Source organism: Delphinus delphis, chromosome 2 (assembly GCF_949987515.2).
Source record: "Delphinus delphis chromosome 2, mDelDel1.2, whole genome shotgun sequence".
NCBI lineage: Eukaryota > Metazoa > Chordata > Mammalia > Artiodactyla > Delphinidae > Delphinus > Delphinus delphis.
The window spans coordinates 30,714,470-30,728,997 of NC_082684.1; the positions used below are offsets into that span (position 1 = coordinate 30,714,470).

General features: G+C 44.2%; 1 protein-coding gene and 1 pseudogene across 1 annotated transcript in view; one reads left to right on the plus strand and one right to left on the minus strand.

Annotated features, from left to right (window-relative positions):
- RGS6 (regulator of G protein signaling 6) overlaps positions 1-14,528 on the minus strand; it is a 573,125-nt gene that overhangs the window by 487,681 nt on the left and 70,916 nt on the right. The window lies entirely within an intron of this gene.
- On the plus strand, positions 1,578-4,149 carry LOC132421158 (protein phosphatase 1 regulatory subunit 14B pseudogene; annotated as a pseudogene).

The window sequence follows — 14,528 nt, forward strand, 5'->3', positions numbered from 1 at the left end:
CAAGTCCATCCTCTAGTAGGTCTGTGTCTTTATTCCTGTCTTACCCCTAGGTTCTTCATGACATTTTTTTTTCTTAAATTCCATATATATGTGTTAGCATACAGTATTTTTTTTCTCTTTCTGACTTACTTCACTCTGTATGACAGACTCTAGGTCCATCCACCTCACTACAAATATCTCAATTTCGTTTCTTTTTATGGCTGAGTAATATTCCATTGTATATATGTGCCACATCTTCTTTATCCATTCATCTGTTGATGTACACTTAGGTTGCTTCCATGTCCTGGCTATTGTAAATAGAGCTACAGTGAACATTTTGGTACATGACTCTTTTTGAATTATGGTTTTCTCAGGGTATATGCCCAGTAGTGATGAAAGAAATTTAAAGATGATACAAATAGATGGAGAGATATACCATGTTCTTGGATTGGAAGAATGAACATTGTGAAAATGACTCTACTACCCAAAGCAATCTACAGATTCAATGCAATCCCTATCAAACTACCACTGGCATTTTTCACAGAACTAGAACAAAAAATTTCACAATTTGTATGGAAACACAAAAGACCCTGAATAGCCAAAGCAATCTTGAGAATGAAAAATGGAGCTGGAGGAATCAGGCTCCCTGAATTCAGACTATACTACAAAGCTACAGTAATCAAGACAGTATGGTACTGGCACAGAAACAGAAATATATATCAATGGAACAGGACAGAAAGCCCAGAGATAAACCCACGCACATATGGTCACCTTATCTTTGATAAAGGAGGCAAGAATATACAGTGGAGAAAAGACAGCCTCTTCAATAAGTGGTGCTGGGAAAACTGGACAGCTACATGTAAAAGAATGAAATTAGAACACTCCCTAACACCATACACAAAAATAAACTCAAAATGCATTAAAGACCTAAATGTAAGGCCAGACACTATCAAACTCTTAGAGGAAAACATAGGCAGAACACTCTATGACATAAATCACAGTAAGATCCTTTTTGACCCACCTCCTAGAGAAATGGAAATAAAAACAAAAATAAACAAATGGGACCTAATGAAACTTCAAAGCTTTTGCACAGCAAAGGAAACCATAAACAAGACCAAAAGACAACCCTCAGAATGGGAGAAAATATTTGCAAATGAAGCAACTGACAAAGGATTAATCTCCAAGATTTACAAGCAGCTCATGCAGCTCAATAACAAAAAAACAACTCAATCCAAAAATGGGCAGAAGACCTAAATACACATTTCTCCAAAGAAGATATACAGATTGCCAGCAAACACATGAAGGAATGCTCAACATCATTAATCATTAGAGAAATGCAAATCAAAACTGCAATGAGATAACATCTCACACCAGTCAGAATGGCCATTATCAAAAAATCCAGATACAATAATTTTTTAAATGCATACTTGAACCTGCAATAAAGAATAGGAAATTACCAGGTGCCAGAAACAAAGCCTCAACTGAAAACCAGAAGTAAGCAGAGGAATCAACTGGGCAGCCACTCCTGGGGCTGAGGGGGACCACAGGGCAGAGGAAGGAATAGAATAAGCATTGATCCAGGGGAAGTAAGGGTGTAGATGTCAACTAGCACATGGGAACAGGAGGCTAAGCCCTTGAGTCCTGCCCGAGAGAGGAGGGTGCTGCCCAAAGCGAGGCCCTGCAAAGAGCTGCGACCCCAGGAAAAATGGGCTGAAAAGTATTTCCCTACCAGCTCAGCTAGCTTGTCTATCTCTGGCTTCAGGAGAGGAGAACTAAAAGCTTCCTGCAAAATTTGAACCTCATAACCTCTACCTCTGGAGCATTTGGGGTACAAATTTAGGCTACAGTCTGGAAATGCCCAACCTAAGAAATTAGCATAAAAATTGGTCCTGGGCCAACGATGGGCATGGGAAAAATGAGAGCAAAACTCCCACAACCCATGCTACAGACAATTAGAAAAGTCAGACCCAGGAAGCTCACAAGTGATAAAAGCACAGTGAACCAGAGGATTCCAGCCCCTAAGAACCGGAAATAATAGAAAACTCTGAAAGAGAATATAATTAGGTATGTTTAAAAGGAGAGAAAAACCAATCACAGATGCGAAAAACACATCTGATAAAACTCAACATTAATTTATGATTTCTTAAAAACAACAAAATTCGGCAAACAAGAAAACCTTTCTTACAAATCTAAGACTAGAAAGACATTTTCTTAACCCAATAAAGGGCACACGCTAACCAGCCCATGGATAGCATCATTCTTAATGGCACAGCACTATAAGCTCTCCTTTTAAAGTCAGTAATGAGACAAGAAAGGTTACTATCACTTCCTGTGTTCAACACTGTTGAGGGGGTTCACAAACTTTCTGTAAAGGGCCTGATAGCAAGTACTTTAGGCTTTGCAAACTAGAAAGTCTCTGTTCCAAGTAGTCAACTCTGCTGTTGTAATGCAAAAGGAACCAGAGACAATAAGAGTGTGGCTGTGTTTCAATAAAACTCTATTTACAAAAACAGGTATTAGAGTGGAAGTCCAAGCCAATACATTAATTCAAGAAAAATAAGTGAAAGTTACTGTGATATAATAAAATACATGTATCTGGGCTTCATCCCGGTTCCTAGCACAGAGCTCCCAAAACCCCTGGAATTTCCTGAGTGATAGGGGTGAGACGAGTGTCTTTTGCTATTCATAAGTCCCTTTTAACCACAGGTGAATATATGCTAATGAGGTGACTCCTGGCAGATGAAGCTGGTTACCAGAGGAGAGGGGAGAGGGGCTGGAGATTGAGTTCAATCACCAATGGCCAAGAATTTAATCAATCATGCCTATGTAATGAAACCTCCATAAAAACCATAAAGGACAGGGTTTGGAGAGCTTCTGGGTAGGTGACCACATGGAGGTGCTGCGAGGGTGGCGTGCCTGGAGAGGGCATGGAAGCCCCGTGTCCCCCTCCCCCCATATCTTGCCCTATACATCTCTTCCATTTGGCTGTTCCTAAGTTGTATCCCTATAATAAACCAGTGATAGTAAATACAGTGCTTTCCTGAGATCTGCGCACCATTCTAGCAAATTACTGAACTCAGGAGGGGGTCATGGGAACCTACTAGTCAAAAGCACGGGAAGCCCAGACTTGTGATTGGCATCTGAAGAGGGAGCAGTCTTGAGGGGTCTGTGCTAACTCCAGGTCGATCATGCCAGAATTGAATTAAATTGTAGGCCATCCAGTTGGTCCACAGAAAACTGAAATGTGTGGAAAATCCACGCATGTGTTGTCAGTAGAAGAACGGTTTTCCTTTAGTCACACAAACTTAAAAAAAAAACCTGTCATTATCAAAAAGTTATATATCCATATGCATAGGAAATGCAAGACTATCTAAAGATAAACCATGAAAATAAATGAGAGTTCAGTAAGATATACAAAAACAAGCAATGTTCCTATGCACTAGCAACAACAGGAAAACATAATAAAAAGATGCCATTAACAGTACAAACACAGGGGGCGTGACCAGGCCAGGGCCGGCCCGGGGGCTCTGCACGCTGCAGCTGGCCCCGGGTGCCCCCTCCGCGGCCCTCTCCGCGGAGCCAGGCTGAGCCAAGCTCACGGGCTAAGCCGAGCCAGCAGCCTGTGGCCAGCCGGCGGCCCTCCTGGAGGTGGCGGCGCAGGAAGGGGACCGACACTCACACATGGCCCCAGCGGCAGCCAGGGCTGACAGTGGCCCTGACGGGGGCGCGGCGTTGGCTGCTCCGGCCCCTGGACCGGGCAGTGGCGGCCCAGGGCCCAGCGTCTACTTTCGGAGACCCCTTGGGGCCGCAGGCGAGGGCCCGGGCACCACGGACGATGAGTGTCCAATGAGGCGCCGAGAGAAGGTCACGGTCAAGTAGGAACACAAGGAGCTACGGAAGCGCCTCAACCTGGAGGAGTGGATCCTGGAGCAGCGGATCCTGGAGCAGCTCATTCGCCTGCCAGCAAGAGGAGATCCCGGAGCTGGAGACTGATGTGGATAACTCCTGGACGTGGAGGGCGATGACACCCAAGCTGCCAGGGTCAAGGAGCCGCTGATGGACTGTTACAAACCCACTGAGGTCTTCATCTCTGGCCTGCTGGACAAGATTCGGGGCATGCAGAAGCTGAGCGCACCCCAGAAGAAGTAAGGGTCCTTGACCCAGGTGAACGATGGCTCCCACAGGACAATCGCTGACCCCCAACCTCATAGCAACAGCAATACCGGGGGGCCCTGCAGCCAGGCCTGCTGCCATGAGCACAGCTCCCCATGCCCCTGGCCCAGGGGCCTCTTCCCTGCCCCCTCAGTTTTCCATTTTGGGGTTTTTTTATTATTATTAAACTGATGGGAGTTTTTGTGTTTTTATACTGACTGCGGCACGGACTCTTTAATAAAGCTAGGATACGCCTCTGGTGCAGTTAAAAAAAAAAAAAGCAACAGAAATACAGGGTATGGGATACTTAAGAATTCCCTCAATAAAGATAGGTAAGAAAAGTATATCAAAAATTGGGAAATTCTATTGAAGGACATTAAAAAAGAACTAAATAAACACAGTATAACATGTTTGTGGGTGAGAAGACCCATTATCATAAGAAGACAAATTTTCATAATGTATCTGTAAAACGTCTGAGTAATTCCAACAAAGCAAAACAGGGCTGCACATTCCTGAAACATATTTTAAAGTGTAAAGAGCCTGGTATGGCCAAAACAATTCTGAAGGTAAAATACTACAGAGCAGTTAAACAAATCGACATGGATAAACATACAGTATAATACAATTCATGTCCATGTTAAAACACTCCCTCCAAAAGGCCGAGACACACCTGGGATTGGCAGAGGTGTGACTACAGAGGGAGGGTGGGTGCAGATGGGCATGGGGCAGGGTAGGGTTTTAGGAATACCTAAAATGTATTTTTTTGGAGAAAGAAGAAAGAACACATGCCAACAAATAGCAAATAGCATCCGATCACAAATATGAATATCTAAAATTTTCTATATAATTTGGAAATTAGGTAAAAATTGAGTTTTTTGCCCGTATTTTAATGAAGAATTCAATTTATGCCCAGCTTGTTTGGGAGGCATACAAGTCTTAAAAAAAAAAAAAAAAAAACTCCCTGCTGAGCCAGAGAATGCAAACTCAGTCACCTGGATTCCTTTCTTCCAGTGCAACACTGACCCAGGCACAGCTGGGATCATCTTCACATCTGGTTTGTGGTCTGAGCTGGTTAATGTTTTTTTTTTTTTTTGCGTTACGCGGGCCTCTCACTGTTGTGGCCTCTCCCGTTGCGGAGCACAGGCTCCGGACGCGCAGGCTCAGCGGCCATGGCTCACGGGCCCAGCCGCTCTGCGGCATGTGGGATCTTCCCGGACCGGGGCACGAACCCGTGTCCCCTGCATCGGCAGGCGGACTCTCAACCACTGCGCCACCAGGGAAGCCCTGAGCTGGTTAATGTTTAACCTGCATCGTTTAAGCCTAAGCTCACACCATAGTCTTCATTACACAAACTAATTCACTTGGGGAAAAACAAAAGTTAGCATCCATTTAAACATCAGTGCTGGATATACACCTGTCTATCATACAGAGTCCCATAGTGTTCTACAGGCTTGATATGTTTATAATTTGAAACATTATTTTTAAAAGAAACACTGTTCAGAACAAAAATCATACCAGTCTTATGACACAATGAAAAGACATCTAAAATCCTACGTTGCCTTGGACAGGACCAGTGCTCCCTGGTCCCATCACCCACCTCAGCTGCTGGACTCAATGCCAGTGATTCTTTCCCTTTTCCAAAAATCAAAGCCTCCTACAAAGAATGAATATTTGTCAGACTTGAAAATATTCCCAAGAATATGCCATAGGCTCAGAAGACAACTTAAAAAAAGGATTCCAGAAATGTTTGGGGCCATAGCAACATCGATGGAAGCATCGAAGGATTACATCTATCCCAAGGTCACTAGTTTGAAGAGAGCAAAATCCATTTATACTGTAAATCTGATTTTTCTTTAATTCAGCAGCGGCAACTAAAGTCACTCCTCTCCTGACTGTCAGTGTCATCTAGTATGGGAGTCAACACACTGCACAGCTAGGAGCGATGTTGGAACCAGCATTAAAAATGACACCACACCCTTACAAAGAGCGTGCCATTCAACACAGGGCTCATGCAGTGGTTGTAAATTACCGCAGATTCTCGCAGCATCCGGGTGGATTTACCTAGGTGTTTGGCTCAGAACTTGGAAACTTGTTAATCAAACGCTGAACCCCATGGGTCAGTAGAAAGGAAACACTATTTTCACAGTGAGATCAGATCCAGCAGCTGCGATAAGGGCAGGGCACCACGAGGGAATGGCAGAGGAATCAGAGCCTGATCGGCTTAGAGGGAGGCATGTCCAAGTAGCAAACATTGCCTGCATGGTTTCTGAAGCTGCTCACCCTCAAGTCCAATAAAAATCAGAAGAAAAGCCTGCAAGACCCATCCCACTCTGTGGACAAGAGTTCCCTTGTCCATCATCAGTTCATCACACAAAGCCTGCATTATGTGTACAACTTACAATCAACAAAGCATAGACATGTTTGTTCACAAATGTGTATTTAGTTCACGAGTATTTACTGAGTGCCTTCCATGGCCGAGTGCAGGACTGGTATACAAACGGTGACCTGAAACAGCCGCGTCCCTGCCCTCATCAAGTGTGGGTAAATTAAGTATGCTGTTCACAAAACCAATGACAAAGTTCTTCTAAGAAGGCTTTAATTCTCCCCTCATTTGTCGCCGTAGGAATCTGCCTACAAAAGGGCTCCGACTCACCTTTTAAATGTGCAAGATTACACACTATCCCTATAAACTCCCACATGTTGAGATTGCCGTGTTCTTGGCTCCTGGCCATTTAAACTGGTAAAACAGAGTCTTTAATACATAATTCATCTTACTGAAGAACGTATCCACGCTTCATTTTACAGGAGCTATTTGATGATTAACCTCGCTTACTCGACAAGGGACTCGACTGGCAATAAAGGCTAAAGTTTCTTGTTTGCTAACCCTATGCCAGGCACTGTTAAGTATTTCCCACGTACTAACTCATTTAGTCTTCACAACGATACAGCCATGTGGGTATTACTTTTATCCTCAATTTACAGATGAGGGTAAATGAGACATTCCCAGGTTCACAAACCTGCCCAAAGTCACACAGCTGGTAAATGGTTGAGTCACAATTCAAATTGTGGTCCAAGCTCTTTACCACTCACAAAACTGCCTCCGATACAAAAAAGGGGGAGGTAAAACCTGATGGCCACACACTAATTCTTATACACATGGACCTCATCCAAAAAGGAAGACGGCAGAAGCTGACAACTGTAAAGCAATAAAAAAAATACTTTAGAAAGGTCAACCATCTGCGTGGGGTGGCGGGGTGGAGGGTTAACAGACTTGGTCACTAAAATACCTTGGAGGGCATTTCAGAGTGGAAAGGGCATCTCAGAGTGGAAAGTGTTTTAAGTGGGAAGCAGGGGATGGGTGATGAGGAAGTTGAAGGCTGCCAGCACAAGGGACTGATCGTAAGCGTGGCAGGAGAGTAAAGGAAACGCACAGAAGTCCAGCTCCGAGTGAAAGCAAGTCTAAGGAAAAGGATGGCTGTTCTATTTAGTGTTGGAGAAACCTGAGCATCCTTATAGAAACTGGTAGAAAGAGGAAGAAATGCAGGCATGAAAAGCAGAAAAACAGATGACGTGTTCAAGAAGAGGGAGGACGGGCTGGAGAGGGGACCTTTTGAAAGAAGGATAGACGAGTTTTTGATAAAAGAGGAGGAAAGTTTTCTAATTAGGTGGAAAGGAGATCACATGAGAGAGGTCCTATTAGATCACCTTGAAATTATCAGGAAAACAGGAATCAAGGTCATCTGCTAAGACTGAAGGAGATTTGAAGAGAGGGAAACGTTCTGATAATGACCACAGGAATCAATACGGTTGTGTGTGTGTGTGTGCGTGTGTGTGTGCATGCACACATACCCACACACGAGAACAGACACACCCTTTGATTAAAATACTTCTCTAAGAAACTGTAAATAACTCCTCAAGGAAGTCTACTTCTAGTATATATTTTAGGTTTTTCTCCCACATCAAAGCTATGGTTTCTATCTTCGTATATAAGTCTATTTTGAGATACTGTGCAGAGGAGGGGACAATATGAAACAAGAAAAGTTCATTTGTCTCAACTTCTATGGAGGCAATAATATGATAAACAGGCAAGGCTCAGTAGAGAAATGTTAGTATCTTATAAGGCCCTGAAACATCTGTTAATTAATTTTTCAGAAGGAAGGTTTTATTTCAATGGTAAGAATAGTTATCATCACCAAGGCATAGGAGAGAGAAAAAAAATCAGGGAAACTAAGAAGTGAGGAACAGAGACGAAGCATGGTCTGACGGCCACATACTACTTCTCATACATGTGGACGTCATCCAGAAAGGAAGATGGCAGAAGTGACAACTGTAAGGCAGGCGGCTGCCTCTGGGACTGGTTCTTCCAGACAAAGGAACAGGAAGGGAAGCCTCCTTCCTTATACTGACCCAGGATCGCGGTTTCCCACAAAGCAGCCAGATGGGCTATAAAATTCTTCAAAGGTAGAAATATCAATTCACTCAACAAATATTTCTCTAACACCTATGTTCCAGGCACTAAGCTAAATGCTGGGGAGAGAGAAATGACGGGCTTCCGGTATTAGTTTATCTACGGCTGTGAGGATTAAAACCACTCTAAAACTCAGTGGCTTAAAATAACAAAACAATTGTTATCTCACAGTTTCAGAGGAGGTGGCTCTGGCTCAGGGTCTCTGTGTTGGGGGTCCCCCAGGGTCAGTGACCGCTGGAATGAGGCACAGGACTCACATGTGGTATTATTTATAGCTCTGATTCATTACAGCAAAATCAGCAATGGGTGCCTGGAGTGAAGTCCGCAGGAAACCAGGCACGAGCTGCCCAGAGTCCTCTCCCTACCAAGTCACACAGGACAGGTTTAACTCCCCAGCATCGTATTGTGACTACAATTTGTGAAATGTTCTCTACCAGGGAAGCTCATCAGAGACTCAGTGCCCGAGGTTTTTATTGGTGGCTGTTCACATACCCACCCTCTGTCTAGCACATACCAAAATTCCAGACTTCCAGATAGAAGCAGGTGTTCAGGATAAAAATACTGCTTGCACAGTTTAGGGACAGTCAACCACTCTCACCATCAGTTAGAGAATGGTGAGAACCCTCCCTAAATCCAAGCTCCCAGATGCCAGCCAAGAGCCAATCTTGCAAGCAGGACTTCCTACGGATGGCAGTTTCAGGCCTGCTATGTGAATTCTTTTCTATGCAATGTCCCATGAGGTTGTAGTCAAGGTGTCAGCTGGGGCTCCTTCATCGGAAGCCTTGACTAGAGCTAGAGGTACGCTCCTAAGAAAGCTCTCGCATGCAGCTACAGGCTGGAAGTTCTTCCCTGTGCAGGGCTCTCCACGTGGCTGCCTGCACATCCTCAACATATGGCAGCTGGCATTCCCCCACGGCAAGTCATCCAAGAGAGTAAGAGATCAAGAACATGCCCCAGATGGAAGCCACAGTCTCTAATACGCTAATCTCCAAGTGACATACCATCACTTCCACTGCTGGTCACAAAGACCAACTCTAGTACAATGTGGGAAGAGGAGGGGATGCCAAGAGTCAGGGGTCATGGTGGGCTGTCTTGGAGGGTGCCTACCACAGCCTACCCTCTGGCTCCCAATGATTCAAATCCTTCCTACATGCAACATACACTAACCCCTCCCACGGCCCCTAAAAGTCTCATCCCATCACAGCATCCGTTCCACGTCTAGACGCTTGTCATCTAGATCATGTCTAAGTACAGATGAGACGTCTTCGGTATAGTCTCTGATGTATGGCTCCTCTCAATCTGTAGACACCTGTCACTCAAGCGACACACACTCAACACGCAATGGTGGGACAAGCAGAGGATAACTGCTATAAACACTCCTGCTCGCAAAGGGGGTGATGAGGAGCACGTAGGGGCAGCAATTCCAAAATCCTGCCGAGCAGATGTTCCTTGATTTGGTCTAGAGGTGAGGTCTGAGAATAGTTCTCTGTGACCCTAATGCCACCCTGCGGGCTCCTGGTTTTGGCCTCCCCATCATCTTTCCGTTTTCATGAAGGGTAAAACACCTTTGCAGAGGCGTAGTTTCCACAGCTTGCCTCCTACTTGTTGATGCCTGGGGGTCCAAAGACCTCTCTTCATTTTGTTCTATGTTCCTTTCATTTCAAGCTGATGGCGCCACTCCAAGTACGACTCTTAAGAACTCTGAAGGTCTTCTGTGACTCCTTTTAGGATTCATTCCATTAGACCAAAGCCCCACCCACCAACCCCTGTGCATTTGGTCCTTCCTCACCCTGGGCTTTTGCTGGGGTACCATGTCCTTGAGCCTCCAAGAAGCGCTCTTGTTTGATCAAGTGGATCTGTGAAGACAAACCCTTAATCTCTTCCGAGGGCTTTTTGGCTGGCTGCTTGGTACTCTGAGACACCATCTTTGATTTTGTGAGATCTTAAGATTTTACAGTCACACCCGTGGCTTCACGTTTGGAGCCTGTTTTCCTAAAAGGGGCCCCAATTTGATCTTTGCTTAGAAGCCATTTCTTGCTGCAAATCTTCAAAGACAGCTAGTCCTGGCTCTTTTGTGCTGACTGCTTCTGCCCTCAGCTTCTCTCCTCCTGCAATTTTACTATAAGCAACAGGAAAAAAACAGAAGGCACTTTCAACACCTCGGTTAGAAATCTCCTTAACTGTATCACCTAGTTCATTAGGTACATTTTTTATTTTCCACATTACTGCAGGCACCAGTATGGCTAAATATTTTGCCACCACATAACAGACTCTCCCTTTCCCAGCTCCCAGTATTATTTTCCTGTAAGCCTTCACTGGCAGCCTCCTGAAAGTCCAAGCTTCTATAGACAGTGTATTCAAGGTGCGTTAAGCTTTTATTAACCTGTTCCTCAAAGTCCTTACAGCTTTTTCCACTGCACACTGCCAAGATGCAAGGCCACTACCACATTTTAGTGTTTCGTTACATCAGCACCCCACTTCTACTACCAAAATCTTATTAGTTACCTATTGCTGTGTCATAAGCCATCCTGATGAAAACAATAAGCGTCTATTGTCTCACATGCTTTCTGAGGGTCAGAAATTGGGAGCCTAAATTTAGACGGATTGGTTTCAGCTCAGGGTCTCCCGTGAGTTGCAATCAAGCTGATGGGCAGAGTCTGTAACAGCTGAAGGCTCAACAAGGGGAAGATCTGCTTCTAAACTCACTCACATGGTTGTTGCCAGCCGCCCGTTTTTTATTAGCTGCTGCCACGTGACTGAGTCTCTCTCCATGCGTTGCCTATTTTCCCAGCCCAGCAGCTGGCTTTCCATAGAATGTGGTCCAAGAGAAAGAGCCCAACATGGAAACCTCAGTCACTTATAACCTAATCTTGGACATGAAAAACCATCACTTCTGTAGTAATCTATTTTCAAAGGCGTGAATACCAGGAGGTGAGGATCACTGGGGCCCATCTTGGTGGATGGCTACCATGTTTCCTACCTGGAAGTCTAATGGAATGATAGCCATCAACAACTACTTACAATAAAATTTAATAAGGGCCATAAAAAACACATGGGAGAAGTTATCACCAGCTTACCCTGAGGAGTCAAGTTGGTGTGACAGAGGAGGTGATGTGTATGTAATTTAGGGCCCTGAAGGGATGAATGAGATTTGTCAGACACGTGGAAGAGCCTCGGCCTGCCGGAAGCTTCCCACGCATTTCTCTTTTTGCATATCCTACCTGCCTGGTAAATTCAATAACCCCAAAGCTCTTCCTAAGAGCAACTATGGAATGACTTAATTTAATATCAGTGTTTCTGGAGGACACATTACCGTTTAATAGCTGAATCAAAAGCATAATGGTAGATGACAAACGCTATGCTTGGAAATGTCTCATGTAAAGGTCAAACTTAAGGGGGAAAAATGACAGATGAATAAAGCAAAAATACACTGTTTGATAACAAATGTCAAAGTCAGAATAAATGCCCCTAATTTGATAAAGCACACAACTCTTCAACACATAATAGTGATTATTTAAATAAGAAGGCAAGAAGAAAGATGGAGATGGAGAAAGAAATGCTAACCAAAGGACCTCCACGTGAAACAGATGCAAAGCACAGTTTAAAGAGTAGGTGGAAAACTAGGTTAGGCAAGCACACTGGAGTATGAAAGCTAATTTTTCATTTCTTATTATAAGTAATAAAATCTTTTTATAAAAATCTGTAAATAAGCATAAGAAAGAAAGTAAGATTCACCCATAACCTTAAATTCTAGGGATAACCACTAACTGGATTATAGACTATACCCTTGTAGACTGCTGGATAGATAGGTAGAGATACATATATACCACACACACATATATGTATGTATATATATGCATGTATGTATGTATAGTGTGTGTAATTTTGGAAATATGTCATTTTTGGAAACGGCTCCATGTTTTTCATGAACACAAAATTAACATACAAATATTAAATTCACTTATGGGTAATGCATTCTAAAGTCTAAATATTATGGAGAGGTATGAGGGAGAGTAAAATTCACCTGTACTTCTTTTACTCAGGGGGAAAAACACTTTACTGTTAACATCTAGTATTCTCCTTATAGACATATTCAATGCAAATATGATTTTAATGCAAAAATAGGCTCATGCTGTTTTAAGTGCTTCTCTCACTTAAAAGTACATGGTAGCTACCTTCCTCCATGAACACGTGTACACCTACAGTATTTTTAATGACTATATAGTTCCAGAATAGGTATGTACCATAACTTATTTAACCAGTCCCTACTGATGAGCATTTATGCTGCTCCCAATTTTCCATCATTGTCAACAAGCCTCAGCATTGATACCTTTGTGCACACGTCTTTGCACACTTACTGGTTACTTCGTCAGGATAAACTTCCAGAGTTAGGTTGGTTATGTCAAAAGACAGTCACTTTTTTTTTTTTAATTTTATTTATTTATTTATTTATTTTCGGCTGTGTTGGGTCTTCGTTGCTGAGCGAGGGCTTTCTCTAGTTGCGGCGAGCGGGGGCTACTCTTCGTTGCGGTGCACGGGCTTCTCATTGAGGTGGCTTCTCTTGTTACAAAGCACAGGCTCTAGGCGCGCAGGCTTCAGTAGTTGTGGCACGTGGGCTCAGTAGCTGTGGCTCGCGGGCTCTAGAGCGCAGGCTCAGTAGTTGTGGCGCACGGGCTTAGTTGCTCCACAGCATGTGGGATCTTCCCAGACCAGGCTCAAACCCATGTCCTCTGCACTGACAGGCAGATTCTTAACCAGTGTGCCACCAGGGAAGCCCAAGACGTTCAGTTTTAAAGAACTTCTATGCGTATTGCTGCATGTCCCACCATAAATGTTATACCAATGTATACCCACACCAAGAGTATAGAAATGTCTCCGGCCACCACCTTCACCATTACTGAGTACTATAAGCATATACAGTCTTAATTTTCATTTCTTCAGACATGAATGATAATATATTAAGACAATACACTTTAAAATGTTTAAAGAGCATTTAAACTTCTTCTCTGTGAATTACACATCCTTGTTTTTTACCAAATTTTCATGGAAGTGTTCACTCTTTTCGTATTCATTTGTTAAGTGCCCTCCCACCCAAATGCACACCCATTCACATGTTTAACACCCTGGCAGCAAAGTGTTATCAGCAGAACACAAATAAGAACTCACAGGGTTAGGAAAATGTTGAGCCACGTTCAAATCTTCCTGACTCCAAAACTCAGCCATTTCCCACAGCAGTGCAGACTATGCTTACGCCTCTTCAGGACTAAGAGCCGGCATTCCCAAACCGCTGTTCATTTCAAACTCCTGACACCCGCTCCTCACCCCACACCGGTTTAAGCAGGCATAGCATTTTTGAGGATGCCCAGGTGATTCAGTGGGCAGCAACGTTTGGAACCACTGACCAAAGATTCCATCCCCCAGCTGCTGGGAATGCTGCTGGCTCACAGCCCTCGGCTGTCAGCCCTCTCTCAAATTGCCCTTGGTTGATAAGAGTTAACTAATTTAAGCTCATGTCCCTTCTTGGGCCTGCTGCCTCCTACGACTGGAGGATATGAAGATACAATGACCCATCCTTGGGACTTCCTTGGCGGTCCAGTGCTTCAGACTCTGTGCTTCCACTGCAGGGGGCACGGGTTCTATCCCTGGTCGGGGAACTAAGATCCCACATGCTGCGCAGCACAGCCAAAAAAAAAGACCCATCCTTGTTGCCCTACCTCAGAAAATCCCAGTTCCAGAATTCCCACTGGGTAGGAGGCCTCATGACTGCAGTGAAGCCCATCTTCTCCTTCTGCCCAATTCTGCCTCCTCCCCCTCCCCCCAAGTGCTGACCCTGAGAGATTCCCTAACAATGTCCTACACACTCATCACAGAGGCTGCTTCCTGAGGGCAACCAGCCTGTGTCATGACTACATGGAGCTTCCCCTAAAAG